Below are 18090 nucleotides of genomic sequence, written 5' to 3' on the forward strand. Positions count from 1 at the left end.
TACAGTACTGGTGGTAGGTTGACATTTGTTTTGACCTTTAAACTTTATGCTTCCTCCTTCCTTGTCCTCTATCCCAGCCCAGGCCTGCCCACCTCCTGTCTTTGCTAGGCGTGTGAGTTTGATCTTGTATGACCCCAGCTTTTCCAAAGCTTGACACTTCAGGGTTGGGATTGGGTGGAGTGGCTGCCTTTTCCTCTTTTCTTCGCTCAAGGGTCATGTGTGACTGTAAAATTATTGTCTGGCGGCAGTGCAAGCCGCCTTTCACATGTGGGGAGTTGTAGAGAGTTTTGTTTTCTCTTTAAATAAGAGAAGGAAAAGAAAACACCTCCAGGACCCACATCTGCCTGGGGAGTACAGGGCTGGGCCTCCTGCATTGGCTGGAGAAAGCGTCCTCCTCCTTTGGAGCCGTGACCCAGCCCAGCAGGGACTGGGAACCGCATCCCTGGGAATGCTGGAGCTTGTCAGAGTGAGGGACATTCTTGGCTCTGAACAACTTCAGGTCTCAGGGTTATTTTCATAAGAGTAGAACCCTAAGGCTAAAGGAAAATTCCACTCACAAGGCAGTGTGATATTTCTTCTCTGGGTCATATTCCCAAGATGTGATGTGCTGCTCTTCAAATCTTTGATTTGGACTGACTAGGTTTAAATATATCTCTACTAAATACCACTATCAATTACTTTAGATGGCTTGCTTAGTGTGTCTCTATCTCAGTTTTTTTCATCTGTTTTGTGCTATTCCTAAGGGCATTTGGAGAATGAAATACAGCAGCATACACAGATACACCCATCTGGGATCATACTTGGCTTAGGGGAAATCTTCAGACCTTAATAAGATGATTTGTCCTTAAGTATCTCTTGCCTTGAAGAACTGGCATTTTCAGAACTCAGTTGGACTTTCAAAAGTATGAACTATGACCTTCTCAGTAGAAATATTTAGGAGAGGTTAAGACTACCATAGGTACTTCATTCATACCGACTCACAGAATAGATTGTTTCTCTTATTCATATTCCTCTCCCAACTACGCCTGTTGGATAAGTTTGTAATTATCCAACAAAAGTCTCTGGTGATTTAAAAAGAAGATAAGGAAAGATGAAGTGTCTATAATAGGGTACACCTAGGGACTAGGAAGGTGGCTCAGTGGTAGAGTGTTTGCCTAGCATGCATGAGGCCTTGAGTTTGATTCCTCAGTACCACATAAGCAGAAAAAAACAGAAGTGGCGCTGTGGCTAAAGTGGTAGAGCACTAGCCTTGAGCTGAAGAGCAGAAGGACAGTGCCCAGGGCCAGAGTTCAGACCCCATGACCAACCAAACAACAACAACAAAGGTCTAGGGCCTTTCAACTATACTATCTGTTTTCTCTGTTAGTGTTAATGCTGTAAACAATTTTCCTTTCACATAGTTGCCTATGGAAAGGACTCTTTATGGCTCTGACCCTGACCAGTAGATGTTTAGATTCAGATGTGCCTGCAAAGACCCCAGGACAAAATTGGCTCATAGCCAGGAATGAACAACGGGAGAGAGGTAAAACGAGTGGACAGTATAGTGCAGGCCTAGAGATTGGTGAGGTCTGCTGGAACCATCTTCCACTCTCAAAGCACAGAGGACACTGAGGTTTTGTTTCAATACATGCTTGACACATCAAGGTCAATGAACCTCTTTTTAGTCGAAAGATTTGGAGTCTTGTACTTTATGTGCTTACTTACAATGGAGAAAAATCTAGACCTAAACAAACAAGCAAGTAAATAAAATCTCAGCCCAAGAACTAAAGCCTAGTAGGATAATCTTAGGCTAGCTGATAAGCTTGTAGTCTTAAACTAGGTTCAAAGGTCAGGGTCTACCTATCTGTTTCTGCTTCTGTCTGTCAGTTTGCCTGTCAGTCTGTCTATCTGTCTGTCTCTCTCTCTGTTGTGTCTATCTGACTCTCTCACTCTTTCTGCTCATTTCTGAATGTGTATTACTCTCTTTCATGGCATGATCTGGTGAGGTAAAAGGTATAGTTCTTAGCTGATATGTTAATGCACGTCTTTTCTCTAGCCATAACCATTTATGATATAGCCATAACCACTTGACTGGAATAATGTGGTGATTGAATCCAGTGGCAAGCAAAAGTTTGAGCCAGTAGTAGATCATAGTTACTGAAGGATAATGTGAAAAGAAAGAAGGGAGATCCAAAGTGTGTGTAAGTTTCTGCTAGAAATGGGTTTGGTTTGCTTTGGGCTGTGGCTGTGATTCTGAAGCTTTCATTTTTAAAAAATCATTCATTTTTTTTATTTTTAAAAAATTCATTCATTTACTCATTGGGAGAGTCTCACTGTTTAGTCCAGGCTGAACTCAAACCCCTAAAATGCTGGAGTTACAGGCATGTACCCACACCCCGTTTGACATTTTTGTTCTTAAAAATGATGGCAGCCTAAGCTGAGCCCAGTGGCTCAGGCCTGTAATCCCAGTGATTTGAGGGGCAGGGATCAGGAGGGGTCAAGGAAAAAAGTTAGTCAGATTTCCATTCAATAAGCCAGGAATGGTACATTGAAGTCTGAGGATGGCCATGGACAAAAATGTGAAACTCTCTCTGAAAATAAGTAAAGGAAAAAGGGCTGAGGCTGGGGCTTAAAGGGTGGAGCACCTTCCTTGCAAGTACAGGCCTTGAGTTCAAATCCTAATACTACCGAAAAGTGAAAAGAAGCTATACTTTGCCACCTCTTTAGATGTAGGCATGAATCTTAATTTAGTCAGAGGAGTCTCAATAAGGGATGAGGTTGTGGAAAATTGTTCTGTTGAACTTTATTAAAATATACATTCCAGACCTTTATCACTGGAAGTACTCTCCAGAAGAAACGGTGTGCATGGCGGGCTCGTGCGTGTGCGTGCGCATATGTGTGTGTGTGTGTGTGTGTGTGTGTGTGTGTGTGTGTGTGTGTGTGTGTGTGTGTGTGTGTGTGTGTGTGTGTGTAGGCAGCCAACATATATGCATCTTGCTAAAGATCTGTAAACAAATTGTAACTCAATTTGACCTGACTGTTATAGAGAACTGCAAATATAATTTAGTGATGGTCACCAATACAGACACATGGGAGAAACTGACAAGGGGTTCCTTGAAGAATTTAATTTTGCAGTAGACAATTTGGGACTATGATGGGGACATGTGAGATTATAGGAACTCAGAACTGGAGATAAGTTGGAGGTCATCGAAGCCAATTCCTCTGTAGATAGTTTGGGAAGATGCTTTATTTCCATTGAAAAATATCTGCAATCTAGAGAGGTCCAAACTTGAATATGAACCTGGGTCATCTGATCTTGGAGCTCACACGCTTGATTGACATGAAGACATCCAAAAACTCTGAACTGAGTGAATCTCAGTGTCTCTAGGTAGTTAACAATTTATTCATGGGATTCTGTTTTTACTTGAATTTTATTAGAAGACAAATCACTTAAAATTGATATAATACTTTACAGAAAGAATAATGGTAAGGTCTCTGAAGATTAATTTAGTTTTCACTTTTTTAACTTTCTCAGAAATGCTAATGAAAACTGACAATCTTAAACTCTGATATTTTCAGGACAGTTTACTTTGCCTTACTATTAAAGGCCTTGCCAGAAAGAAAAACCTTTAACCTGTGACATGCAACTCATTTTTTTTTCCCTTCATATTTTTTGATGCTGGGGAATAAATCCTCATGCATGTTAGGCACAAACTTTACCACTAGCCACAACTGAGTGCAACCTAATTTTGTATTTTATCTCTTTAAACTAGACATCATGGTATAATTACTGTCCGTGTCCTTAAGTCTTCAAAAGCCTTATTTTCATCGCATAAATTTCTATTACATAAATGAACTCATTTGCTTAACAAAAAAATTCAATTAGAGATGCAATTTCAATGGTTAGTGATTCCAACTATTTTTGACTAATTATTTCACACAAGCTATGTGCTAGATCTCAAACCTACAAGTTAAATAAGATATTCTCCTTGTCCTCAAAGAGCTCCCCATCTCTGAGATGCATAAGCAGTGTGACATAGATATTTCATATGACAGGTGCAGTTAGTAAGGTAAAGAACATGCTGTGGTCATATGACTTGTGGAAGCAGAGTGTCTTCAAAGACATAATCTAAGATTATGACCTCTGTAGCCACTCCCTCCCCGTTCTGTGCTCTCTGAAGGAAACTGGTATTTCCTTGTAGCCTGGTTCCAACAGATGAGAATAAACACAATTTTTCCCATCTTATTTTCCAATCTATCTATCTATCTATCTATCTATCTATCTATCTATCTATCTATCTATCTATCTATCTATCTATCTAGCTAGCTAGCTAGCTAGCTATCTAGCTATCTATCTACCTATTTATTGTTGCCAAGGTGATGTACAGAAGGGTTACAGTTACATAAGTAAGGTAATAAGTACCTTTCTTGTCAAACTTGTTACCCTTCCAATCTTTCTTTTTTGTTGGTCGTGGGCCTTGAACTCTGGGCTTGGGCACTGTCCTTGGGCTCTTCAGTCAAGGTGAGCACTCTACCGCTTGAGCCACAGCGGCACTTCCAGTTTTCTAGTTTATTGGAGATAAGAGTCTCACGGAGTTTTCTGCCTCGGTTGGCATTGAACTGTGATCCTCAGATCTCAGCCTCCTGAGTAGCTAGGATTACAGGCATGAGACACCAGTGCCCGGCTCCAATCTTTCTTTTTTCCCTTTTATTTTGGGGGGGGGGGAGGGTCTGGTCGTGGGCCTGGGCACTGTCCCTCAGCTCTTCAGCTCAAGGCTAGCTCTCTACCACTTGAGCCATAGCACCATTTCCATTTTTTTTTCTTCTGCTTATGTGGTGCTGAGGAATCGAACCCAAGTCCTCATGCATGCAAGGCAAGCGCTCTACCACTGAGCCACCTTCCCAGCCCCTCCAATTTTTCTTTTCCACAGCATTTTTAAAAATTTACTCTCAGTTCCTTCATACCCAATCAAGAAATTACCGTGAGCATAATATTCAAATGTATATCTGTATAACTATTCCCAAGCTTGAAAAACACTGCTTTTGCTGGTTGTGTTGACTATCTTCATCTGAAAAGCAGTGAGTCATAGGGTTTGGGTGTAGTAGATTAATGAGATCAAGACCATGGGCATTGTAAGGTATGTACATCCCTATCTCACCCTCTCACCTCTGTGCTGTGCTGAATGTAGTAGACCAGCTTGAGGACAGGCTTTAAGAAAAAACAAAAAAGAAAACCCTAATCTAAACTAATCTAATCAAAATTTGACTACTGGTTCTCTCCTGAATGATCAAATCTTGCTATTATCCCTGAACTTTCCTCCAACAGCCTGTGAACCAGGTCATGGTTAACTTAATTGCTATTGTCTTGGCTGCCTTATCCCCTACGAAGTCTACAAGTGTAGTCTTCTGTGCGCAGTTGCCCTGGCACGTGAAGAAGAGGGTGTTGAGAGCAGTTACTCCCCTTAAGGTACTAGGGATAGGCTCTAAGCCATCACTTTAGACCACTTTCTCTCTAGTATTTTCTTCCCTCATCTCTTTTCATGGCTCCATTGAGCTTACAACCCTGAGGGCTTCCATTTAACTACTGCTGATTGACAGCAGGACCTACAGAGCCCTCTGCCTTGCTCTGTAGCACAGCCGATGTTTTCTATATGGAGGGGCAATTCAGAGCCAGCCCAGATTGATTTTTCCTAAAAGGCCAGAGAATATGATTTCAAAACCAGACAGAATCTACTCTTATTTCATTTAGTGCCACTGTGAGGTAGAACTGTCAGGGCAAGATTCTATCTGGCAAGTTAGAAACTACCCAAAGCCAGGGATGGGGCAGGAAGTATCATGGTAGAGATTTGTGCTCCTGAGCTCTAGGGCAACTGGAAAGTGCATGTTAAGAAGATTTCCTTTTCCCTCCTAAGTCCCTTTATTCATCACAGGAGCTGTGCTCTATAGCTTATCCTTTATGCCTAAAGAAGTCCTGCCTTTTAATCTTTGAGCCAGAGGGGGGGGGGGAGTAAATCAAATATAAAGCACCTTAAGTATTAGCCCAGGGAGTTAATATCCTGGAAAATTTAGGACTTCAATATTTTCCCCTGGGCTGTATTTGCCATAGCTGCCTGTCCCCGATGACCGAAGTAAAAGAGGACTTCTTGATATAATGTTAGGAGGATTTGGGCTCCAATCCTGGGCATTCTGTTTATAATTGGTTTGTGCCTTAGAGTTCTATGGAGGTGAGAAGATACTTTTTATCACATGGTTTTGCAGGAAATAAAGGGGATAGATAAGAGGAGGAAGAAGGTGGGCAGGCTTCAAAGGGCAAAATGTGAACTGCAATCTTAGAATCCTCATGGCCCTGATGTAAGATGTGTTACTTTTGCAAAATAGAGCCCTGCCTTCTTCCTCTCTCTCCTCTCCTGAATGTCAGGGGGAGAAACCACGATCAAAATGTCAAAATAGCTTCCCAAATATCACTCTGTGTGTAATTGCTACAAATTCAGGTCATTCTGTCTTGGAAAAAATCACAGTGCTGGGTACTTAGTCATCCTTTTATTGGCATTCAGGGTGATATTGCTTCTGTGCTTGTGACGATTAACATTTAGGTGCTGCTTCCTGAGGAGCCTGACGTGGCCTCTTGGTCCTGTACCACCAGGGAGGTGGCATTGTGTCCTCTTATCTGGTAAAGAGTGCTGCACCCTATCCCTCCTACATTTCTAGTCTATTTTCTCCACGAGAGCAGCCAATGTCAACCTTTCTCAGGTTTCTATGCAGACCAAACAGTGATATAGGAAGCTGTTAGTCGTGGAGAAAGAGAGAAGATATATTAGACTCAATCATATACCAGTTCATATTTGGCACTGTCATCATAGCTGATCAAAACATCCTAAAGAAGAAATCTGAATTCAAAGTCAGATGCTCACACAACTTAGAAACTGAAATAAGCCCATATTAGGGCCAGTGATGGAAGTGTAATGTCACAAGCACTTTATTGGGTCCAAATTGTGCTGATGATACTATCTGGAAGGAAGCAGGGATGGGAGAGCCGCCTTCTCATTTCTGAACTGTTCCTCGACTGTTACATTTGCAAATTTCCAGAATTTCACTGACAAATTCCCTGGGGCATGGAAATCAGGCTCTCTGTGTGCAGGGATGGGCTCAGAAGCTGGCTGGCATGATTTCTAAAGTGTCTTTATCTGCCAGAGCTCCTCCTTTGCTTCTCCCAGGAAACAAAAATGCAAAGAGTTGAGTTGTTTCCATTCGCCTTGGTTTGGAGGCATTGATCCTGAGGTGGTCTTGCCTGAGCCTCCTTTGCTGGTCTCCCTCATCTGAGATCTGAAAATGTACTACTCAGTGTAACATAGACAACAAGACCTTTCCATCCCCCTCGAATTCGCAGCCTCGAAGAGGTGATTCCTGAAGACTTGCGCATGTGTCCTTGGAGCTGAGGGGAGGGGTGCTAATCACTTACTATATTCTTTGAGTTTGTTTTTTTTTTCTGAGTAGAATTAGGCTTAGTGATGAGAAGCCATTAGAAATTCTTCTGTGGAAATTTGGTGGTACTCTCTCAGCATAATCTTAAGGAACTCTCAAATACTGAATACAAAGTATTCTTTATTTGTATAACTGAAATCTCTTATTTTTTTCCCCCCTGATTTTACTAAGCAGACAAACTAACAGAAAGTATGTCATTCTTTTTTTCTACGATCAAAACATAATTTTCTTAAGTTGGCCATTCCAGTAGTAAGATACTATTTTTTTATTATTATTATTAAGTGATTCATTTTCTGGAATGCTCCGAAGTTTCTATGTCACTATTCAGTCCTTCTCCCCGCTCCGCTCCCACCCCCACCTCGTCCAGCCCATGGCAGTCCTGTTCCCTTGCAGGCTAGTACAGAGGAAGAGTGAGGGACCTACAGAGAGCTCCTGGGGAGACTGGTTTAGAGGACTTGAATTCTAGTTCAACACTAGCACAGACCTGAGAGCCCTCTACTGCAGCTCCTTTAGAAACTGCCTGTCGAGATCTATTTGCTTAGCCCCAAAGCATTTGATCCTGATCAGTGTGGGGTGATGTCACTGGGTCAGTGCCTTTGAGCTGGGCATCCGAGTGGAAGGAGAAGGATGAATGACTGGTAGAGGCCCCAAGGTGTTGGGTGGTCACTGAGCAATGGCTGGAGCTGCCTCCTGGCTACTGCTGTATGTTGATTTTATACTGAGATCATTACCTTGCCTGGGCTGTTAAATGCAGCTTAATCTTCCTTAAGACAGGGCTAGACAATGTTGCTTTTGTGACTTCAGAAAGTCACTAGACAGGTTAGAGGAGGTTAGGTTTCCACATTTCCACCCAGAGAAAAATCACAGCCCTGTCAAGGAGGCTCAGAATGTGTAACGCCTCTGTTCTCTTGCAGTATATACAGCGTCACCATCATCAGAGCCCATGATTGGTGGGAATGTTAGGAGGTTGGGCCCATGGATCCTCCAAGACCTTTTAGCTGGGGAATAATCACCTTTTAATTAGAAATCACCTTTAAGTGAAAATCACTTTTAAATACAAATCACCTTAAATCACAGATCCTTCAAGCCAGGAGTAGCGGTTCCTGAAGTATTAGAAACCCCACCCACATTCACTGAAGAGTTATGTGTGTGTGTATACACACATATATCCAATGTATATGTCTCTCTCTCTATATATATATACATACTATGTATGATATATATTTGTTTTATATGATTAAATATATATGTATATAGATGTATGTATATATATATGCAAAGTTCCTTAATATTTATTAGCTTCCTTTTGTGGCCAGAGCAAACCTCAGTTTCTTTTACAATAGTGACCCTTCAGTACAGTGGGTTCAGGCATTTTGTTGGAGCGGATGAGGAGACTAGAATGGGTGGAAAAGGATAAAAGGGAGCAGGAGAGAATGATGGCTTCTCCAAGCTGCTTACTTACCAACCATGGAAAGATTGTGAAGAAGGAGACTTGGAGGAAAAAATCGAGGAGTGCTTAGTGTCTTTCTGAGCTTACCTAATGCTCTGTAAGGACAGCCTTCTTAATGTGCCTCTCCTTACATCCTTCTTGCCTTTCTGCTCTTCCATATCAAGGCTGTAAGTCACATTACCCTCTACTTGTAGCCTTCTACTTTTCTCTTCTGTAATTCTTATCTCTCTTTGTTTTAATAGTCTAATTGATGTTTAAATTACAGTTTTCTAACACATACCCCAAACCTGCACACATACATACTCAGTGTACTTTCTCACCAGGGCTTTGTGTCTGCAGAAGAGTTTTCTCTTCTAGGAATAGGAAACACACATCTTATCTGCTTCCAAAACAACCTATACCCAACTGTGAAGCATCTCCTTATTGAGAACAACAACAACAACAACAACAACAACACCTGATCAGTCCCCTGTCCTTCAGTGCTCAGTGTGGCACTTTGCAGGAGAGTCAGCTATGGTCCAACATGCCAAGGCTCCCAAACCCATACCTGTTTCCCCTTCCTTTTCTCTATCACTATCCTAATATTTTACAAAGGAACAGGACGCGAATTGGAGCCATGGAGCCCCATTTCTCATGTTGGAACGGTCACTCCTTTATCATCTTCATCCCTTCTAGCATTTTTTTAAGCTAAGTCCTATATACTGGTTTTTGTTGTTGTTTTACCAAAAGTTAGTGTTGTCTATTACTTTTTGAGTTCTGGAACTGATGGTTTAAGTCCACCTGGGAATGTTTTCATTACAGTTGTGGTTTTGTGGCGTTCCAGATTTGTAATGTCCATATACGATGATATAGGCATTCACTCATCCAGTCAATGAATGTTTGTGAGGTTGAGGAATGCACTGTGCCCCAGCCTTAACAGAAAACAAGAAAAATGTCATAGCCATCCTCACTGGATCATAGTTTACAAGGGTAGAGAGCTTAAAGCTGATGAACAAGAGCGCGTGAGAGAGGACAGAAGGTGGAGGGGCTCACGTGCACACATACACCCGTACACACTGAAGGAAGAGTCCCTGTCATTTTCATTTTTGAGTCCCTATTGGCTAGCCCGGACAATTGTTCAGCGTCTGCTGAATGAATGAATGAAGGAGTACATAATCCCTCATTAGAATCTGCTCATCAAAGAATTTCCCCATTACTCATAATGAGAAAACCAGGGAAACCTGGATTTCTAAAGGCCGTGCGAGAGAGTACAGTCCTGTAGTTTGAAGAACTAGGCGAGGAGCCTGGTTCTCATCCCACCTCTGTCCCTGAGAAGCTGAGGAGCTGAGGGGAGGCAGCAGCTCCTTGATACTCTCTTCAAGTGTGAAAGGAAGGATCTGGGCTGCAGAAAGCTTATTAATCACCTGTTTTTTTGTAATGACCATTACTAACACCATTATAATACTGTTTAAATCAAACACAATTCTTACTCTTGGCAACACTCAATATTTTGTTTGTCAGAGGAATGTCCTTTGCTAGAGGGATGTTAGAAAGCCAGGCCTTCTTCTTTATCATGGGGTTTTGTCTGATTTCCTTCTGCTCTAGTGGGCTAGCGCAAAAGCAGTGGTTAGGAATGCAGAAGGACCTCAGCCTGAGCAGAAGAAGCCACCAAGAGGCATGCTGCATCCAGCCAGGCATGGATGGAAAAGAAGGAGGCAGTTATGTAGAGAGAGATTTGTTTTCCTCTGTTCTTTCAGATAGAGAGAGAAAAAAAATAGAGAGGATAAAGAAAAGCAAGACCTGAACTTTCACATCCTGATAAGAATTTCCTGTTATTTAAAACACATAAATTAAACTCTTTTTTTTAAGACATGCATTTTTGTTGGCCACAATGACTAGTTCCAATATATAGATCAGACAGAACAGAAGAGCTTACGACTTATTTTTTTTTCTGAGTTGATTTTAGATAACCTTTCAAAATATTTACCTCATTGGGGAAAGAAAGGAAGAAAATCTGGAGGAAGCAGAAAGAAAGCTCTGTCAAAAACATAGTCTCATGGTTTCATAGCCCTATTGAAATGTCCTAAATTGGGTACATTGTTCTTTATTCCTGCCTGCTGGGTCCCCAAGTGGAGAGGGGATGGGTAGGGGGGGTAGATAACTCCTTCCTTAAAGGATTAGAATGGCTCCAATGGAAAGAACTAGGTAGTCTTTCATGCTAAACTATCAACCCACAACCAACAAGTCAACTGTCAATCAGTAAGGTGGACAGAGACCAACAGTGTGCTCTTACGTGTGTCCCCATGGAAACAGACATTTCCTTAGCCAGTGCCACTTTCCAAACCTGGTGTTCTAGAGGGGCAGATCAGACTACCCCTTAGGGAAGAACAGGCAAACAAAGTTTGTATATAAAGGCCACTTTGCCCTCAGATAATTCTCTCAACATCTGAAAGCCCCTTACAGTTTTCCATAACCATAACCTTACTTAGTCTTCATTAGATCCTCTCCTAGAAAAGACTTAGTCAACTTCAAAGATCACTGGACTTGGAGTCTAGATGCCTAGATTTCTGAGAGTTATTTTCATATATGGAGTAGGTCAGATAATACCTGTCTGAACCTTTGGTAGTGAAAATATACCATGGTAGTTAAAGTTTAGGGACTTGATCCAGATGGTATACAGCTTACCTACTACAAGTATGTTTTTTGCTGAGTCTTTATCTATGGCAAGATATTTTCAGCATAACCCAGGGCAGTTTCTCTCATTATGGGAAATCAGAAGAAAAAGAAGATTAGTGAGAACTATGTGCAGGGCACAACTTATAAATCATGGAGTTCCTCATGTACAATTCCTTTAACTCCTGAAATTGAAAGATATCCCTAAGGACTATCTGAGGTAATGATTACTATGCAGCACGGTGGAGAGTGGCCATACAAAACAAATGAGAAGGGTAGAAATATTTGTTTTGTGCTTTATAGTTACTCAGACTTCCACATATATTGTAATCTTTAATCCCTTCTATAATCCTTCTCTTTAAGAAGGAAAGCATTTTTATTTTCCTCCAATGTCAAAGTGAAGGACTTTACGTCTGTTAGTGACTTGTCTTCGGTTTCAAAACCTAAGAGATTAGTCCAAGGCCAGGCTAGAGCACTGAGACTTTAAAATTCCTACCTCCATGATGCTAATGCCAATATTTACATTAAAGCTTTGGACAGAGGGTTGGCTTACGAACTTCTTGTGGCAGTATGAGTCATACCCAGAAGAGAAATGGCAAGCTTTGTTGACAGGTAGCCACATATAAGGACCTGAAAGGTCACTCTCATGGATTTAGGCTAGTTCATGCCTTTGTTCTCTGTTCCAGAACATGAAGGAGCAGCCTTCTCTCCAGCTATAAAAATGATGTTTGAGTGAGAGAGGGGATGAATATGATCAAAGTTCAGAAATGCCATGGTGAAACTCCTTACCATGTACAATTTAATATATACCAACAAAAATATTTTTAAAAATGATAGTTGAGGTAGATGAGTAGGTCTAAAGAAATAATACACAAAGCAGAAGATTTCTTCATTGTAGGCTTGTTCTAGTAATCCTGTTCATTTCATACAGCACCATGACTTTTTAAAAATTATTTACCTATTTTAACTAGATTTTATTTTTTTAGCATCTGTTCCTACAGCATTGTTTACAGAGATTGATCAGTACATAGTTTTTATGACTTCATTGGCCATTTTGCCTTTCAGTTCCTTCCCCAGGCCTAGCCCAGTGCCTTTTCAGGAACTTTGGAGCAACTATCATTAATGTCTGAACTTCATTTCCTGCTTTCACATGACCTACCCCTTCTTGTCTCCTGTATTTGGTTCAAGTGTCAGTTTCTCAAATGAGACTTCACAGATTTTCTCAGTTAAAGATTTCTATCTATTCTGTCACATTGGCCTGTTCTCAGTCTTTCCTTCATAGTTTCTTTCTTATTTGAATTTTATTATTTATGCTTTACGTTATCATTGTCTGTCAACCTGTGCTGGAATTTAAGCTCTGATACTGCTTTTGTTTCTTGTTTTACGTTGTAAACAAACACTGAAAATGACGCTTTTGCACATAGAAAGAGCTTCATTGACTGAAATAAACATCTTATGGGAAACTTACATCTTGCTCAAGATTACAAAGTCAACTGAATTAGGAGTATAATTCAGTCACTCAACTCCTCGTTTATTGTTCTTTCCACTCAATAGTGTGCTGCCACAATTTATGCATATTTATACCTGGGAGTTCCTGATGACTACTGATAAAATTTAGAATGATTGTGAGGCATTTATGTGAAGCAGAATGCATTTCTTAAGGGAAATGAGGAAATCCCTGAGGCTTACACTGTTGAGCTTGTGATAACAGAACTTTATAATCTATGTACTTTGTGTATTCGACATCAATCATCCCATATTTGTTTAACTCGTTTTTAAAGGGATCTTATTTTAGAAGCACTTCTATATTTTTTATTCATGGCGTTTGGATTTTAACACATAAACACCAGCATGCACACACAGTCACAAGGAATATAAACAATGACGTGTGTTAGATTCCTGGTCAAACTGCAGATATTTTCTCTCTGACAGAAGCTGAAGAGGTCTTATGTATGAGGTAATTAAACATATGAAGGTGCCAGGGACATGATGAGTCGCTCTAAAATCAGCCTTAGAAGTCACACTGTAGGAATTTCCTACATGGGCATCTTCCCTTCACTTACCTTTTGTGTCTGTCAAGTTTATTGGAGCTTTTGGTGGGGGATTAGGCCACATGGATGTACTTTGATCACATCTTCATTGTATAGTTTATTTATTGTAATATAAAGTAAATTGCCTGCATTTTGCCTGTGCTTTCTTTTCCGAGTATTATAGAGATGACTCTGGATCAAATATTTTAAGTGCTGGTGAGAAAGAGGCTGTTTACTGATTTCTTAATCTCTGGACTCTTTTTGGTCTCTACTTAGCATTCACTTCAATCATGTGAAGGTCATTGTCACCTCTCCTCTCCTTGTTGATTTGGGTTTTGCCTCTCCACTGTTGGTATAACACCTCAAGAGCACATTATTTCAAGTCAAGACTAAGGGTGAGTCTCTAGAGGGACAGGTCATCATGGGCTTTTCTCTTTGAGCTTTAATTATATGCCAGCCATTTAACCCTTGACTTTTGTCAATGTAACCCGTCCCTAATGGAAAATGTAGTGCCATTGTTTTATAATTGCACCTCACTATCCATTCTAAATGAAAAATATTATCTTACATTGGTATAATGCAAATCCTTTTTTGACTTTTGTTATCCTCCACCAAATTCCAAAGGCTTCCTGCATTACCCCTCCATTTATATATGACCTACCACTGCTGTCTTTCATGAGGAGCTTCATCCTCTAGGCCACTTCTGTTGGACCTGTTAGTAACTTTTTATTTTCCATAGGAAGTACTAATGAGATTGGCTGGAATGTGTCCATTTCTTCCTCCTTTTATTTCCTGTACCTAAGCCAGTTTGCTGTCTGTGACATGCCATCACTTTACTCCATAGATAGGAAGTATGTCAGTTGTTTTTGTCTGATATTTTCCAAGAGATTTGGAGGCTAGGCAAAAAAAAAAAAAAAAAAAAAAAAATGTCTACTAGGCTCAATTTCTTAAATAACCAGCAAAATCCAAGAGTAGAAGTGTGTCTCCAGAAGTGGAGCACTAACCATGAATTAGCAAGCCAACTGATGCAATGAAGCTTTGTGTTTAAGCCACAGTACCTCTGTGTGTGTGTGTGTGTGTGTGTGTGTGTGTGTGTGTGAGAGAGAGAGAGAGAGAGAGAGAGAGAGAGAATAGTGTTATCTTGACTTTCTCTTAATTTAAGCAATTAAACATGTCCAGGGAAATGTGCTCTTCTCCATCAGCTGTCATACCGAGATGCCACTGTCATGCTGTCAGCAGTTTTCTGTTTCTGATCTTTCTCTCAAATTTGCTGTCTACTCAAAGAAGAGATGAATGAATCTTGGGTACCAAGAAGGGAGAGCAGTTTGAGCTGTTACCTACAAAATTACAGACTTTGAGGCCCTGTTAGTTTACTTCTGGATGATGTATATTCGTGTCTAGAGGACAGTAACACTTCTGAAGGGATCTCAGATGTCCCTTTAGGAGTGATTGCATTTATGAGGAGATGAGCATGGATTGCATTGGGATGAGGAAGGGAGCCACTGTGTAGGCAGACTTGTTTCCTTAGTTATGGTGATATACCCTAGTTCAATATAGTTCAGGAGCAGTAATTGGAAGGGTATTTCATTTATATAGTACCTGGCAGCTTTTAGTATTTTCTGAGTCTCCATAGAGTCAAGATGGAATCAGACAAGCTCAGATGCTTGAGTGGACAGATGATTGGACTTTTGTGATAAGAAATCTAGGACTAGTACCCCATACCCCATACTGTATGATACAACTGTATGATACACACAAAAGAAGAAAGTCATATAGTGTGTTTTTCTTCCAAAGTGAAAATGAATTCTTTATTTTATGTTTTTAAAATCTCAGCACTGTAGAAGTTAGTCATTTAAAGAAATTAAGGGGAAAATGTTGTTAAAGACACAAAAGGAAAGAAAGAAAAGCCTTCTTGTAATGTGAATAAAAACCTTTTCATTTATCTCTTGTCCTAATTTGGATGTGTAAATATTAGCTACTCCCCATTCCCCATCCAGGAACATGCTTTAGAGATCAAAGATAATGATTTCCCAAATGATGTTGGGTAGAAAAACCCTCAGAGGTATTGAAAGATGGTCATTGTAAGGATTGTAGGATCTTAGTTTCTGACTGGCTCTTGAGACATCCACAGCTATGGTGGACGACAAGGCAGTTACTTCTTTGGAGCATATGAGAGGACAGGCTCATTTCTGATGAATTTGTAAATTATGTCACCATGCACTGCTGGCTTGCTCCCTGATGATACTTCAGTGGATGCACAGCTCCCCAACCATACCTCTGTATTTCCTCTTGTCTGGGATCCGGTGAAAAGTGTCCTGTGTTGATTGTAGATGGCTGAGATCATGAAATCTGGAGAGAACAAGGCCCTTGAAGACTGTCCTTGTCCCTTACAATAGTCTGTGAAGCCTTAAGATCTTGTCTTTATGGTATGTCACAGTTTGTTCTATGAAAAACATTCATGAGGAAGGAGTAGAATTGCTTCTGGACAAAGCAAACCTTCAACATTTAATTTAATTAGTAAAATGATGTGCCATAAAAGTGATTGTTTCAATGTAAGGATGACTCCCCACCCAAAGCAACAAATTACTGATGAAGAACGTTTTATTTCTCTATGCGCTCAGTGGCAGATGGTTGGTGACGGTGGATAAGAGGAGGGAAGGTTCATGAAGGAAAAAGCCATAGGATTTGGATGGCTCATCAAATGTCTTCAGGACCCTAGATGAGTCACTTACGCTCTTAAAAAGAAAAAAATCTTCTAAAAGTTTATTATCTTTAAGTAGTTGTACAAAGGAGGTGTCATTTAACAAAGCATTCCATGAACACAGTATACCTTGATCAATGTCACTTAAAGTTGTATTATCTGCTTTCCTCCCTCTGCAACGAAGGGTGAAAGAATTGCTGTTGTATTCTGCAGCTCAGTGTGTCTAGTCTTCTAAGCTTTAAAGCTTCCTAATATTGACTTACCAAACTTGTGGTATGTTTCAGGAAGTACAAGTATGTTGTCTCAAAACTGACTTCATTCAATTTACTGGAGAATACAGGAAAATCAAGACAGGCTCTGAATGATTGTGGAGAGACTTAAGTGGAGAATCGCTTGGCAGAGTTGATGGTCAAGCTTATGTCCACTTTACTTTAATACTGTCAGTATTCATTTCCCTACTGTGGGTGATGGGCCCTCAACTCCTTGCTCTCTGGCCTCTGTTTTACCCTGTTTATCTACTTAACACATAAGCAGATTTTGTTTTGTGGTGGTTCTCTGTCCTTATCTATTGACAGAGAAGAAGGAAATAAATGGACACCAAGCTTTCAGCAATTCAACCTGTGTGCATAGCAAACTCCTCCCACATTCCTGAGATTTACCCCAACCAATTGGGACATACCTGGTTTATGTGAGTTTTATTTCAGAAAGTAGTTTTCCACACAGAATTCTCTTGACAAGGCCTGCCCAGGCTGCTTTGCTGGCCCCAGGAGAGTCAGAAGTCATTGTGTGACCAGTTCTGTGATCCAGTTCACTGGACAAACTCAGTGATGATGTCATTTACCCAAGTCTATTCTTTAAACCCTAACCCCACCCTCTCTGAGATTTTGTTTCATTTCTCCTTTGAATCTTGGTAGCTGCTGTACAGATTCCAGTTCTGTGACCCCTGAAGGAAACAACAGGCACTATTTAATGCGGGAAAAATAGCCATATGCCCTACTCTCAATTTTTCTTGTGATTACCTTTGTTCTAGAAAGGGGACATTTAGGTATTTCTGGCTTAGTTGGAGAAAAAAAAATGCAGAATGACAATTATGGACTGTCTGTTTATCAACAAGTGCTACTTAGTTCTTCCCCTCTGCTAGACACTGAAAAATAAAAGACCTGGTGTTTGAAAGGCACGGTGTTTAAAAGATTTTAGACATGGTGCTCCATGTCTGTAATTCCAGCACTTGGGAGGCAGAGGTAGGAGCATCACACATTTGAGATGAGCCTGGGCTCCAGGCCAGGACCCTGTCTCAACAAACAAAACAAACAAAAGAACAGGAAACTCTTAAGACACTGCTTTCAACCTATCAGTTCTATGCTTGTGAAGAAGCAGAAGGGGTTTATTAGATGATATTGCTCATTAATTTTCTTGGTTTGATTTAGCCAAAGTTACCCAGATCTTCTGATCCATGACAGCCAATGGAGTCACACTAAGATGCTATAAAACCACACCAGCTAATGCCTTTGATGGTTTCAGTTTACCTGGAAGACTTGTCCCCAGTAAGGCTAAGATTCCACCAGGATTGATTTTCAGATCTGTATGCCATGGGAATTCCTCACCCGTTGCATATTAGAATGACGGGGGACATTTGAAAAAGTAGCATGCCTGTATGTGACCCCTGGAGAGTCTGTTTATGTGGCTTACAGGGTGCTGACAGAGAGTTGGAATTTTTTAAGAGTTATGTAGACCATGTTGACAGCTGCCTTTTTAGTGGATATGGGTTCATTTGGCCAACTTTCTTGCTGCAGGAA

The 18090-nt window shown here is 40.6% G+C and overlaps 1 protein-coding gene across 2 annotated transcripts in view; it reads left to right on the forward strand.

Moving 5' to 3' along the window:
* Window positions 1-18090, forward strand: part of Setbp1 (SET binding protein 1) — a 354179-nt gene that overhangs the window by 88760 nt on the left and 247329 nt on the right. The window lies entirely within an intron of this gene.

Source organism: Dipodomys spectabilis, unplaced genomic scaffold (assembly GCF_019054845.1).
Source record: "Dipodomys spectabilis isolate Male_0828 unplaced genomic scaffold, ASM1905484v1 ptg000024l, whole genome shotgun sequence".
Lineage (NCBI taxonomy): Eukaryota > Metazoa > Chordata > Mammalia > Rodentia > Heteromyidae > Dipodomys > Dipodomys spectabilis.